This window comes from Pan troglodytes, chromosome 1, assembly GCF_028858775.2.
Source record: "Pan troglodytes isolate AG18354 chromosome 1, NHGRI_mPanTro3-v2.0_pri, whole genome shotgun sequence".
Lineage (NCBI taxonomy): Eukaryota > Metazoa > Chordata > Mammalia > Primates > Hominidae > Pan > Pan troglodytes.
Genome location: NC_072398.2, coordinates 51,018,901 through 51,031,060, shown reverse-complemented (window position 1 = coordinate 51,031,060; position 12,160 = coordinate 51,018,901).

Here is a 12,160-nt window from a genome sequence, read left to right as displayed (position 1 = left end):
TTGGCAAGGGAGATATATAAGATTTGTTCTCAAAAAAGATCAGACTTCTACAAGTGGATAAGTGACTCTCTCAGCTATCTCTTGGCCAATTTTTGCTCCTTCTCCAGTGGGTAAATGAACATTTTGAATGTTCTTCCATTTTCTGGTTTTATTGAAAACTATCTTTGGACACTTGCAGGTTGTCACAAGCCGTTTCTTCCCTTTAGCCACTGAACCACACTTGCCTGAAAGATTTTGGACTATTTCCTAAGGAGACTATTTTGGTCTTTATAACATATTGTCCTTTTACTGGTCACTGCCATCAGAATGAGTCTAAGTGTCTCTTTCAGATAGTTCAGAGGTTATAGTAGTTTCATCTTTCTAGTATAGAAATTTGAAAAATTTAGAGTTGTATCAGGATTTTATATAAATAAATATGCTGAGTAGTAATACAATAAAATTTTAAATTTCCCCATAATTAGAAAGTTGCAAACATCATAATGCTCTACACATAGTTGCTAATAACTGTGGAATTCTTTCAGGTTTCATTTCCAAATGTTTAGTCGATCCTATCAGCTAGAGATTTCTTCAGGCCCCTTTTCCGCCTAACTCAGTCCATCTTCGGTAACTTAACTATTACATGCTTATAAAATCTTTTTTATTGCTCACTGATCAATAACTTGTCATGGCTTTCAAGTTCATTCAGATTATTTCTCATCTTTTTTGAAATAAAAAAGTTTTTGGATTATTTTTCATCTTTTAAAGCAAGTGGCTTATGTATAGATTATGATTGAACTTTTCGTTTTCTTCTGAAATAATTGTCTGCTCTGGGGTTTTCCTTCTTCTCTGCTGCCCATCTTTCTTTTATCCTGGAGGCAAGATTTGTTCACGGATCCAGAAACAATTCCACATAGCAGATGAGAAGGGCATGGAACACAGGGGAAGGGGCAGCAGGAGTTAGCAGTAGGAAAGAGTAGAAAGGCAGGTATTCCAGACCATTATTTAGCTGAAAGCTATAGGACACTACTGAAGGATGTTAAGCAGGGGAGCAGCATGGCATCCCAATTCTTACCCATTCTGTATAGAGAAGAGAGAGTCCAAAAACCACAGTTTCCTTCATGCTACACTCTAGTTCAAAAACTTTGAATGCCCTCCTATGGCCTTCTGAATCCACATCAGATTTCCTTCAGATATCTAGGTGGGTGAGGTCACAAATCACTGCAATTAATATTAAAATGTTTTAACAATGCTAAATTATGATTATAAATAAGATGAACAAGTACTATGACAAGTTAGTGATGTAGATTAAATCGGAATTAGGTCATTATGGGCATGAGCATTCATTAAAGAGATGAAAATTGAGAGTTATATCTTAGCAAATATGTGTGTATATATTTATGTGTTTCATTATATTTTGAATAAAGACTGATGTGATTGAGCAGGGAGATATTTCAGGAGAGGAGAATTACATAGACACAAGAGTGGTGTGAACACCAGATGTGAAGGACAATGAAAACCCTCCCATGATTAGATAGAATTGAACAGACCAGAAGCTGGAAATAGACTGAATGAGACAAAAGAAGGTCAGTTGATGAAGCCCTTGATCTGAGTGAGTGTATGTTCTTGAAAATAAAATAAAAAATTTTAGAAATTCTTAGAATATATTTTTATTTTGAAATGTAGTGAGGTTCAAGGGAAACTTAAAGGAGAAATCTTGAAGAAAAAGAGATTTAGCCCCTATCAAAAGGCTATATTTTGACAAATGGATACTAAGCTAAAATAATAAATTTGTTCATCAGAGTGTAGGGTACTGAGGTGAAGAGAGGTAGGAAGGGATTGAGAGGAGCTGGGTGCAGCTGTAGAGAAGGAGTGCTGATGGAAAAGTTGACTCCACCGTGAGTGAGCTCTGAGCAGTGGAGACTACTGGAGAACTAGCGAGGCAGGAATAAAAAAGTGTGCAGAACCCAAACAACCCAAACACTGTTTTGGCTAGAACCTTCTCTAAGAGAATTTAACAATGTAACTCATGATGCCTTTAGATTTTCTCAGCTTATTATTCTGAATCAGTGTCTTTTTTAAAGTCTTTGTTAAATTCATAAAATAAGAAAGTTCAATATTGTCAAAACCAAACAAAAAATAAATCATTCTACTATAGTTACCTGTACCCTCAAACGTGTTTATAATTCACACAGACCTGTGAGAGCCTTATTGTTTATTATATACGAAAGTTCGCCATTGCTCTAGTATTATTTCTCTCTGTTGCTAGTAGAAAAAGACCCATACATACAATTGTTAATAGAAATAAAGGGAACAATATGTAATGACAAAAAAATACAGCTTATGAAGAAAAAAAAACAAAGGACCCAAAGAGAAATGAGGCATTATCTATACTCTATGGAATGTAATAAACATTTTTAATGGATTTTGTTCAACATCTAGTTTTGCCTTTTCTTTTTCCCCCCTCACTGTCCCCTCCTTTCCTCCCTTCCTCCCTTTCCTTCCTCCCTCCCTCCCTCCGTCCCTCCCTCCCTCCCTCCCTTCCTTCCTTCTTATCAAGATAAAAATATTTGACAGTCTTCATCAATGTGAGCTGTTATATCTCCACTCTGAAGAATTAAAAAGAAATCCTAAAGTAGCCTTAAAATTATGCATAGGACACAACCGGGTTGAATAGAATCCTTTGGAGGACATTATTCATCTGCAAGTCTTGAGAATTTGATGTTTTTGTGTGTGTATGATTTGTGTGTTAGTTGTGTTAATTATACATCATGTTTAGAAAAATACTATTTTGTTGAACAGTGTAAATGTCAGTCTCATTAGCCATCATTATTACCCATCAGGATGAAGGCACTTTCAATGAATGATAATTTCCCCTCATATTTCTGTGGATGCATACAAATGTAAACTTTGTTTTTTATGTTCGTTCATCTTATTTTCAGCATCAGTAACCCTTCTTTCTTTCAAAGTGTTTTCAAACCAACTTCTAAACTTGAAAAATGAAAATTGGCCTTATAAACTACTAGCTTAAACTAGTTCAGATTAATTCATGGGGAAAAGAGAGAGCAAACTCATGGAAGACCCATTCTTGGGCAACTAAATTCTGATAATGTTAGCAATGTAGTTTGAAAGGTGAATGTTGGGGAGGTACAATTTGATACTGATTATTTAAACTGTCCAATTTTAGCCTGACCAATGCAAATGACTCTATCTTTACCCCATTTCCAACTGGATTCTCTCTATTTAGACATAGTTGTCAGTGCGCTTTTGCTAAAATATGCTTTCTAAAAGAAACTACCTGGCAGTTAAAAATGATGATATATAAGTTCCTCCAGTCCTCTGGCATTATTATTGAAGCAGGGCTATAAAAATTCTTATGCTTTTCAGGCCAGGAGTGGTGGCTCATGCCTGTAATCCCAGCACTTTGGGAGGTTGAGCAGGTGAATCACTTGAGGCCAGGAGTTTGAGACCAGCCTGGCCAACATAATGAAATTCCATTTCTACTAAAAGTAGAAAAAATTAGCCAGGTGCGGTGGAGGATGCCTGTAATCCCAGCTGCTGGGGAGACTGAGGCATGAGAATTGCTTTACCCTAGGAGACAGAGGCTACAGTGAGCCGAGGTCATGCCACTGCACTCCAGCCTGGGTGACAGAGTGAGACTCTATCACACACACACACACACACACACACACACACACACACACACACACACACAATCTTATGCTTTTCAAATAATTTTTGTGTCTGTTTATTTTGACCCCTATAATAACATGCTGAGGTATGATAAGAAATTCCTAGAGAATGTCTCCTAAAATCCTTACCTGTGGTTACACTAAGACCCAAAGAAGGAAAATTATTTGCCCAAGGTTATATTAATAACATCGGCATTACTAGATACAGTGCATTTATTATGTTGTACATTTGATAGCAGGCACATAGGAGATAATAAATATTTGCTAAAGTATGCTGTTCTAATTTAAATATGTGCAAAACTGAAAGACATAAAAAAGTGGTGACTTAAGTGAGGTTTCACAAGTTAATGATAAAACTGGAACTGGAAATTTGAGTCACAGTTCATTTTCTTTTTCTTCTTTTTTTTATATTATACTTTAAGTTTTAGGGCACATGTGCACATTGTGAAGCTAAGTAACATATGTATACATGTGCCATGCTGGTGCGCTGCACCCACTAACTCGTCATCTAGCATTAGGTATATCTCCCGATGCTATCCCTCCCCCCTCCCCCCACCCCACAACAGTCCCCAGAGTGTGATATTCCCCTTCCTGTATCCATGTGATCTCATTGTTCAATTCCCACCTACGAGTGAGAATATGCGGTGTTTGGTTTTTTGTTCTTGTGATAGTTTACTGAGAATGATGATTTCCAATTTCATCCATGTCCCTACAAAGGACAGGAACTCATCATTTTTTATGGCTGCATAGTATTCCATGGTGTATATGTGCCACATTTTCTTAATCCAGTCTATCATTGTTGGACATTTGGGTTGGTTCCAAGTCTTTGCTATTGTGAATAATGCCGCAATAAACATACGTGTGCATGTGTCTTTATAGCAGCATGATTTATAGTCATTTGGGTATATACCCAGTAATGGGATGGCTGGGTCAAATGGTATTTCTAGTTCTAGATCCCTGAGGAATCGCCACACTGACTTCCACAATGGTTGAACTAGTTTACAGTCTCACCAACAGTGTAAAAGTGTTCCTATTTCTCCACATCCTCTCCAGCACCTGTTGTTTCCTGACTTTTTAATGATTGCCATTCTAACTGGTGTGAGATGGTATCTCATTGTGGTTTTGATTTGCATTTCTCTGATGGCCAGTGATGAGCATTTTTTCATGTGTTTTTTGGCTGCATAAATGTCTTCTTTTGAGAAGTGTCTGTTCATGTCCTTCACCCACTTTTTGATGGGGTTGTTTGTTTTTTTCTTGTAAATTTGTTTGAGTTCATTGTAGATTCTGGATATTAGCCCTTTGTCAGATGAGTAGGTTGCAAAAATTTTCTCCCATTTTGTAGGTTGCCTGTTCACTCTGATGGTAGTTTCTTTTGCTGTGCAGAAGCTCTTTAGTTTAATTAGATCCCATTTGTCAATTTTGGCTTTTGTTGCCATTGCTTTTGGTGTTTTAGACATGAAGTCCTTGCCCATGCCTATGTCCTGAATGGTAATGCCTAGGTTTTCTTCTAGGGTTTTTATGGTTTTAGGTCTAATGTTTAAGTCTTTGATCCATCTTGAATTGATTTTTGTATAAGGTGCAAGGAAGGGATCCAGTTTCAGCTTTCTACATATGGCTAGCCAGTTTTCCCAGCACCATTTATTAAATAGGGAATCCTTTCCCCATTGCTTGTTTTTCTCAGGTTTGTCAAAGATCAGATAGTTGTAGATATGCAGCGTTATTTCTGAGGGCTCTGTTCTGTTCCATTGATCTATATCTCTGTTTTGGTACCAGTACCATGCTGTTTTGGTTACTGTAGCCTTGTAGTATAGTTTGAAGTCAGGTAGTGTGATGCCTCCAGCTTTGTTCTTTTGGCTTAGGATTGACTTGGCGATGCAGGCTCTTTTTTGGTCATTTTCGTTTTCTTCTGTATCTCTGGACCTGCCATACAATCGAAGATCTACATTCATCTGACTTTTTTCAAGGCTGGAACTTCTCAAGAGTTACTGAACAACACAAACAAGGAGACAGGGATCAAACAGCAACAAAATATTGAAAATCAGTTTTCACTGAGGAATATGGCACAACCAGACAAGAGTAGATATTACCTAGGAACTGTTCTGTAAGAGCACTGATTCCTGGTCTGGATACCATAATCCAACTGTAATTGTTGGTGGGAATCTACTGAGTTCGGGTTTATCTTCTTAAAAGGTAAAAAAGTCCTTAGGACTTCATCAATGTGACAGAAAGTATTTATCAAGAATGGATGATAAAATGTTCACTAAACAATGAAATGAAATTATATGCTACAAATGTTAAATAATATACAGAAATGAAGACAATGAAACTTTAGAGTTAACTTTCAGTCTCTTTTTTCACTGACATACAGGTAAAGCATTTAGCCCGATATATTTAAGAACATTTTTCTTCTCCTAGTTTATTTTGTAAATTTTTCTATATTTATCATCTCATTCTGCATTCTTGACTGACCTTCCTCATATTGATCTGCAGTATACTGTTGAAACAACCTCATTGTCTGGGGTGCCACCCAAAGTTCTTTGTCTCATGGCTGAGGAAATCAAGGGCATGGACACTCCAAGGGTGAGGTTAGAGCAAAAGTTTAATAAGTGGGAGAAAGAAAGAAAGCGCTTTGCTGCAGAGAGGGGTCCTGAAAAAGGGTTACCACTTCACAGTGAAATACAAAGATTTTTGTAAATGAGCTATTGGGGAGGGGTATCTCATCTACATAAGGCACAAGAAAACAGTTAAGACTAGGTGTGTCATTTGCATAGGGCACGAATCTCCAGCAGCACCCCTGCCAACCTTTTATTGCACAGACGGGCCCTTAGCCTAAGTTACTCCATGTTGTTTATCTTTATTACTGCACATGTGCTAAGTGGGCAGAACCATCCATGGTGGACATGCCCAGCCCAAGGTAGTTCCTCTTATTGGTGCAGCTGCAGACACCCCCATTCTGTGCAAGCTTCCTTATCTGAGTATGTCCAAAAAATGAAAGGAATGTGCTCACTAAGGCCCACTGTGTTTACTGGAGGCCACCATATGTACGTGAAGCTTGCTGATTACATAGGAGGCTACCTCTCTGTGCTGGAACTTGCTTCCTTATCTATATTTGCAGTCTGATCTTCCAGGCTGCTCTTTGTTAGAGAGGGAATTCTGCCAAGGACTCTGCCCTCAGTATCTGACTAGCTAGTTTCTTCCTTCTCTCTCACTGTCATTTCCTTGTATAAGGATTTATAAAGTCTTAATTTTTCAAAGTCCATACTACAAATACAAAATATTCAGCAACGGCAGCCAATGGGCATGATTGTGGTTTAGTCTGATGAGTGTTTTTCCTTTTTCTTTTGGCATCAAACACCCTCAATTCTTCCTTTTGGGCATTTCTTCCCTCTCTCAGTTCTATATGGCTCTACCGGGGCTGTTGAGCATCCTCCCTTAACCTCAGCCTTCAATTATTGGCCACAGACTAGACATATGAGTTAGACTTCAGCAAGAAGAGATCTCATCTTATTTGTCAATGGTTTATAAATGAGCATTGATATGGTTTGGCTCTGTGTCCCTGTCCAAATCTCATCTTGTAGCTCCCATAATTCCCACATGTGGGAGAGACCTGGTGGGAGATGACTGAATCTGGGGTCAGGTCTTCCCCATGCTGTTCTTGTAATAGTGAGTGGGTCTCATGAGATCTGATGGTTTTAAAAATCGGAGTTTCCATCCAGGCATGGTGGCTCACTCCTGTAATCCCAGCACTTTGGGAGGCCGAGACGGGCAGATCACGAGGTCAGGAGATCGAGACCATCCTCACTAACACAGTGAAACTCCGTCTCTACTAAAAATACAAAAACAAATTAGCCCGGCCTGGTGGCGGTCCCCTGTAGTCGCAGCTACTCAGGAGGCTGAGGCAGGAGAATGGCGTGACCCTGGGAGGCAGAGCTTGCAGTGAGCCAAGATCACGCCATTGCACTCCAGCCTGGGCTACAGAGTGAGAGTCCGTCTCATTAAAAAAAAAAAAAAAAAAAAAAAAAAGGAAAGAAAATGGAAAAGGGAATTTCCTAGCCGGAGCTCTCCCTTTGCCTGCTGCCATCCATGTAAGATGCGACTTGCTCCTCCTTGCCTTCTGTCATGATTGTGAGGTCTCCCCAGCCATGTGGAACTGTAAGTCCAATTAAACCTCTTTCTTTCGTACATTGCCCAGTCTCAGGTGTGTCTTTATCAGCAGCGTGAAAACGGACTAATACAAGCATACAAGCCAAGTTGGAACCAGGAGTGCTCTTCCTGGGACTTTTCAGGCAGAGTACCCAGGAAAACTGTCCTGCTCACATTTGGGGTCATGTAACAAGAAAGTTGTAAACTTGAACATAAGAGAAAATTAGAATATTTAATCACAATAAATAGGAATTCGAAGTTACTATGATATAATAAATTAAAAAGTTACACTTTTCATGCTTTGGGGAATAAAATTCCCTTTGATGTTTACTTGCTCCAATATTGTGTTTTTCTTGTGATATTGTAGGCATTGTATAGTTTTTAATATATTTTAAATTTAAAAAGATATATTCTCCACTAGTGTCTGATTTGAGAAAACAATATAAGGTTCTCCTTTTAAATGTCGCAGTAGATACTGGGTCATTAATGGATTTCATAGGAAACTGTTTACATAGTTGCAATAGTTCATGCCATGATTGTTTTCAGTATAGTAAACCTTTCTTTTAAAGGTGATAATTTTATATCCAATGTAAAAAATTAATTTTGGAATATAGACTCACTGAGTAGAGGATTTGCAAAATTAGTCTCTTTACTGTTTTCACTATTAATAGTCACATTGGATAAGTTGGTATCAGGGTCAAGAGTTTGCAATTTCTTTGCAAAAATTATTTATAAACATCATTGCTTTGTCTTTAAAAATGTATTAATCTCTTTGATACTTTCAGGAAAAATGATGTGCAATGAATTTAGTGCTGGCATAACAACTTCAATATCATGCCCAATGAGCAAATAAATTTTGAAAAAATTTCAAAAGTGAAACTTTTGTTTGTTTTCTAGACTAGATATGTTTATTAATATCATCAATTGTTTCTAAAAGCAGTGTCCTACCTCCAGTTGATTTTTGGGTGGCATGATATCATCAACTTGACTATCTTGTAGCAGAATCAAAAAAGATTTCAGGATATGTTTGCCATACAAGTTTCTGTTTCATGGAAGCTGCAAAGTAGTTGTATAGATCTGGGAAAAGATAAAATGTGGTGGTATCAAAAGGGAACTTATCTGAATTTTCGTTGTCAAATTTACATAACAGACACAATAGGAAATGGAGAATGTCTACATCTTTTTTTTTTTTTTTGAGGATCTTCTTTGTAATCTGTCTGTTTCTACACATATTTGTGACACTGTTGAATGCTTGGTTTCTCAAGTTAGTTTTATCTAGAAAAAAATCTTTAAAAATAGTCCACTAACAATGGCTTCTTTTGGAGCCATGTGTTCTACTGGATCAAATATTTGCACTTTGAAAATCTGCAAATCTAGCAGTAATTTTTTTTCCAAAAATCCTATATGACCTGTCAGTTTATTAAAAATATTAGGTTACTTTTCTAGATTTTTCGATATTTATGGTATGTTCACTTTTAAAAATCTGTAATTTGTTATGATTAGTTTCTTATTCAAATAATCGATTTTATATCTCAAAAAAATAAAAATCTCCAAGAATTCAGCAAAAAAAAAAAAAAAAAAATTCTACATGGTTTTATATAAGACTGGATCTATAATAATTAAGGTCTATTTAATTACTTTGTATCACTCAAAATAATTTCATTCATTGGATCTGCTATAATTTTAATAATTTAGTTTTGTATTTAATTCTCTAAGAGTCATAGTATTATTTGGTAATAATATCTGCATTCTTTATAAATGTTCTGCTATATCATTATCAGACACTGCTATGGTTTCTGCCAAATGAAGAAAATTTCCATTACCAGGCTCATAAAGTGTCTTGGGTGATTCTCTGAACATCATGGATTGTCTTGCCAAAAATGGAATCACATGTGTTATAAATTTGACATTATGCAAATCGTTTCTCTCATTTTTCATGTCGCCTCTTTCTGCAGCATTGTTAGCACACATTTTTCAAATCTGACACTTTTGAATACTTAGCACATTAGTACTGACATGCTAAAATCTGTATTAAATGATGCCTACCACTGCACCCATTCTCATTCTTCAAACTATTACTTTTCATATCCAAACAAGTTTTTTAATGTAAAGGAAATGCAGAGTCTTTCTAGGTGGAATAAAGTAACTAGGACATAGGATTATGTGTAATCATCTAGATGGTGCTCGTGTGTGATAACTTCTCTAAAACATCCTCCTTTAAATGTAGTGTCATTTTATAATGTTTAAAGTTTTTACTTGAGGTAGATCATTGCCAATAAAATTTTAGTGTTATATAACAGTCCAACTCTATGGTCATATGCCTGTAAACTAAAATACGTTTAGTTTTTAAAAATCTGTGGCTTTTAAAATTTGTGATTTTTTAAAAGAAACCATATATTTAGTTGACATGGCAGAAGAAGTGAAACTTACCCTTTACTTTTTGGTAGGCAGCATATGTTTATGCTACGTTTTGCTCAAAGTGGCAATTATAATGACTTCTCCTTTTATTGTAGATTTACATCTATATTCACCATATATGTACATATATTCAATATTCCAAATATTTAGAAATTTTCCTTCTGTAATGCTTTCCATGTTGTGTTTTATAATCTTAACACTTTAAAATGTATATTTTTTTTCTGATACCTGGAGAAAAACAATGTAACGATTAGTATTTTGTTAAGGAATTTTTAACATTTTGAAATAATTATATGTGTGTAAGTTGTTACATTTTAATAGCTGTTTAGTTTCGTACAGATGAATTTTTCCATAACAACAAATAATAGCTGCTGTAATATAATTGTTAGATTATCATATAATACTGCCAAATTTATATTCAAATAATACTTTGTGAATTATTATTGCTGATTAATGGTTATTACATAGAGATTTGGAACACAATGACTCTTATAAATGTCTATTTAAATTGGGAATTCAGAAATACTATTCTAGAATAGTAAACAACTGACAGATGATACAAACTGCAATTTGAAACATCTAATTTACCCAGTGAACTCATACACCAACAAGACATTTTTTAAATGAGATATTTACTAATCAATACATTAGTCCAAAAAACAATAACATCACTATGTTTAGAAACACAGGTTATTTTAGATGTTAGATCAACTTGGTTTTTAAATTATTTAATTTCATTTTGCACGTTAAAGTAGAATGACATACATTGATCATATTACAAGATATTTTACTGCCATCTGCCAAAAAATTGTCATAATAAATAAATAGCTCATATATGGAGTCAAACTGTAATCATAGAAATAAAAGATTCTAATGTAGCTGATGTCCCATTAGATACAGTGCCCTTGTGCAGTACAGGACCTGAGCAATCATACATGGCAGCCTTGTCCCAGCCTCATGAAGAAAATCTGTCAGTGCCTGAGATTTTCCAGCACTGCATGGCAGGTGAGCTAAATTTGACCTCTTTGTCAAGTCCTTCTTCATTGTGGCATAATTTTGCATGACTGAAAAAGACACAGTATTGTCAATATTATGCACTGCCAACTGTGTATATGCAGGACTTTGGGAACACAATGGCCATTGTCTGGCAAATTTTAACTTCAGTCATTCTAGTCTACGGCCATACCACCCTGAACACGCCCGATCTTGTCATTTTAGCCTGAAAAGTTGAAAGGTGTTTTTGCCTGTTTTGAGGGAATCTCTTCCCATTCTTTGGCCATTTGTGAGAAAATTAACTAGAGGGCGTTTGGAGCAGAAGAAAAGTCTGCTCTTTGCTTTGGTGTTTCATGGAGACCAAGGTTCAAACACTGATCCCTCTGCACATAATCACGGTCTCAGCGGATGGCTTTCTCTTTTCCTCATTAGAGGTCAGTGGTATGGGCAGACAGAATGATATGCAAGAGGACCTGTGCTGGGTGAGGGCCCTGCTTAGGAGGAAATGAATTGACTGTGAAGGGAGCTGCCCAGGTCAATTTTCTACCAATGTAACAGTTTGTTGGACACATACTTGTTGCATATAATTTGTTGATCATATATTGCTCAAATTAGATATTACATATATTTATATAAAATATATGTACACTTTGAGAAATACGAAGCAAGAAGGTGTTATTACATTAATTTATGACATACCAGGCCAGGAAAAAAAATTAGGTATCAGACCAATGGTTCTCATTCCCAGCTGTGCATTAAAATCACCTACACATTAAAGGTAGAGATTCCTAGGCCTTATTCCAGAGATGTTGAATCAAACGTCTGATATTGTGCCAAGGAGTCTGTATATTTTTAAAACTATAGGGGTGACGCTGACAGACATCCAGGTTACTGGATTTTTCTATTTTTCCCCCAGTATGATTCATCCAACTCTCTTT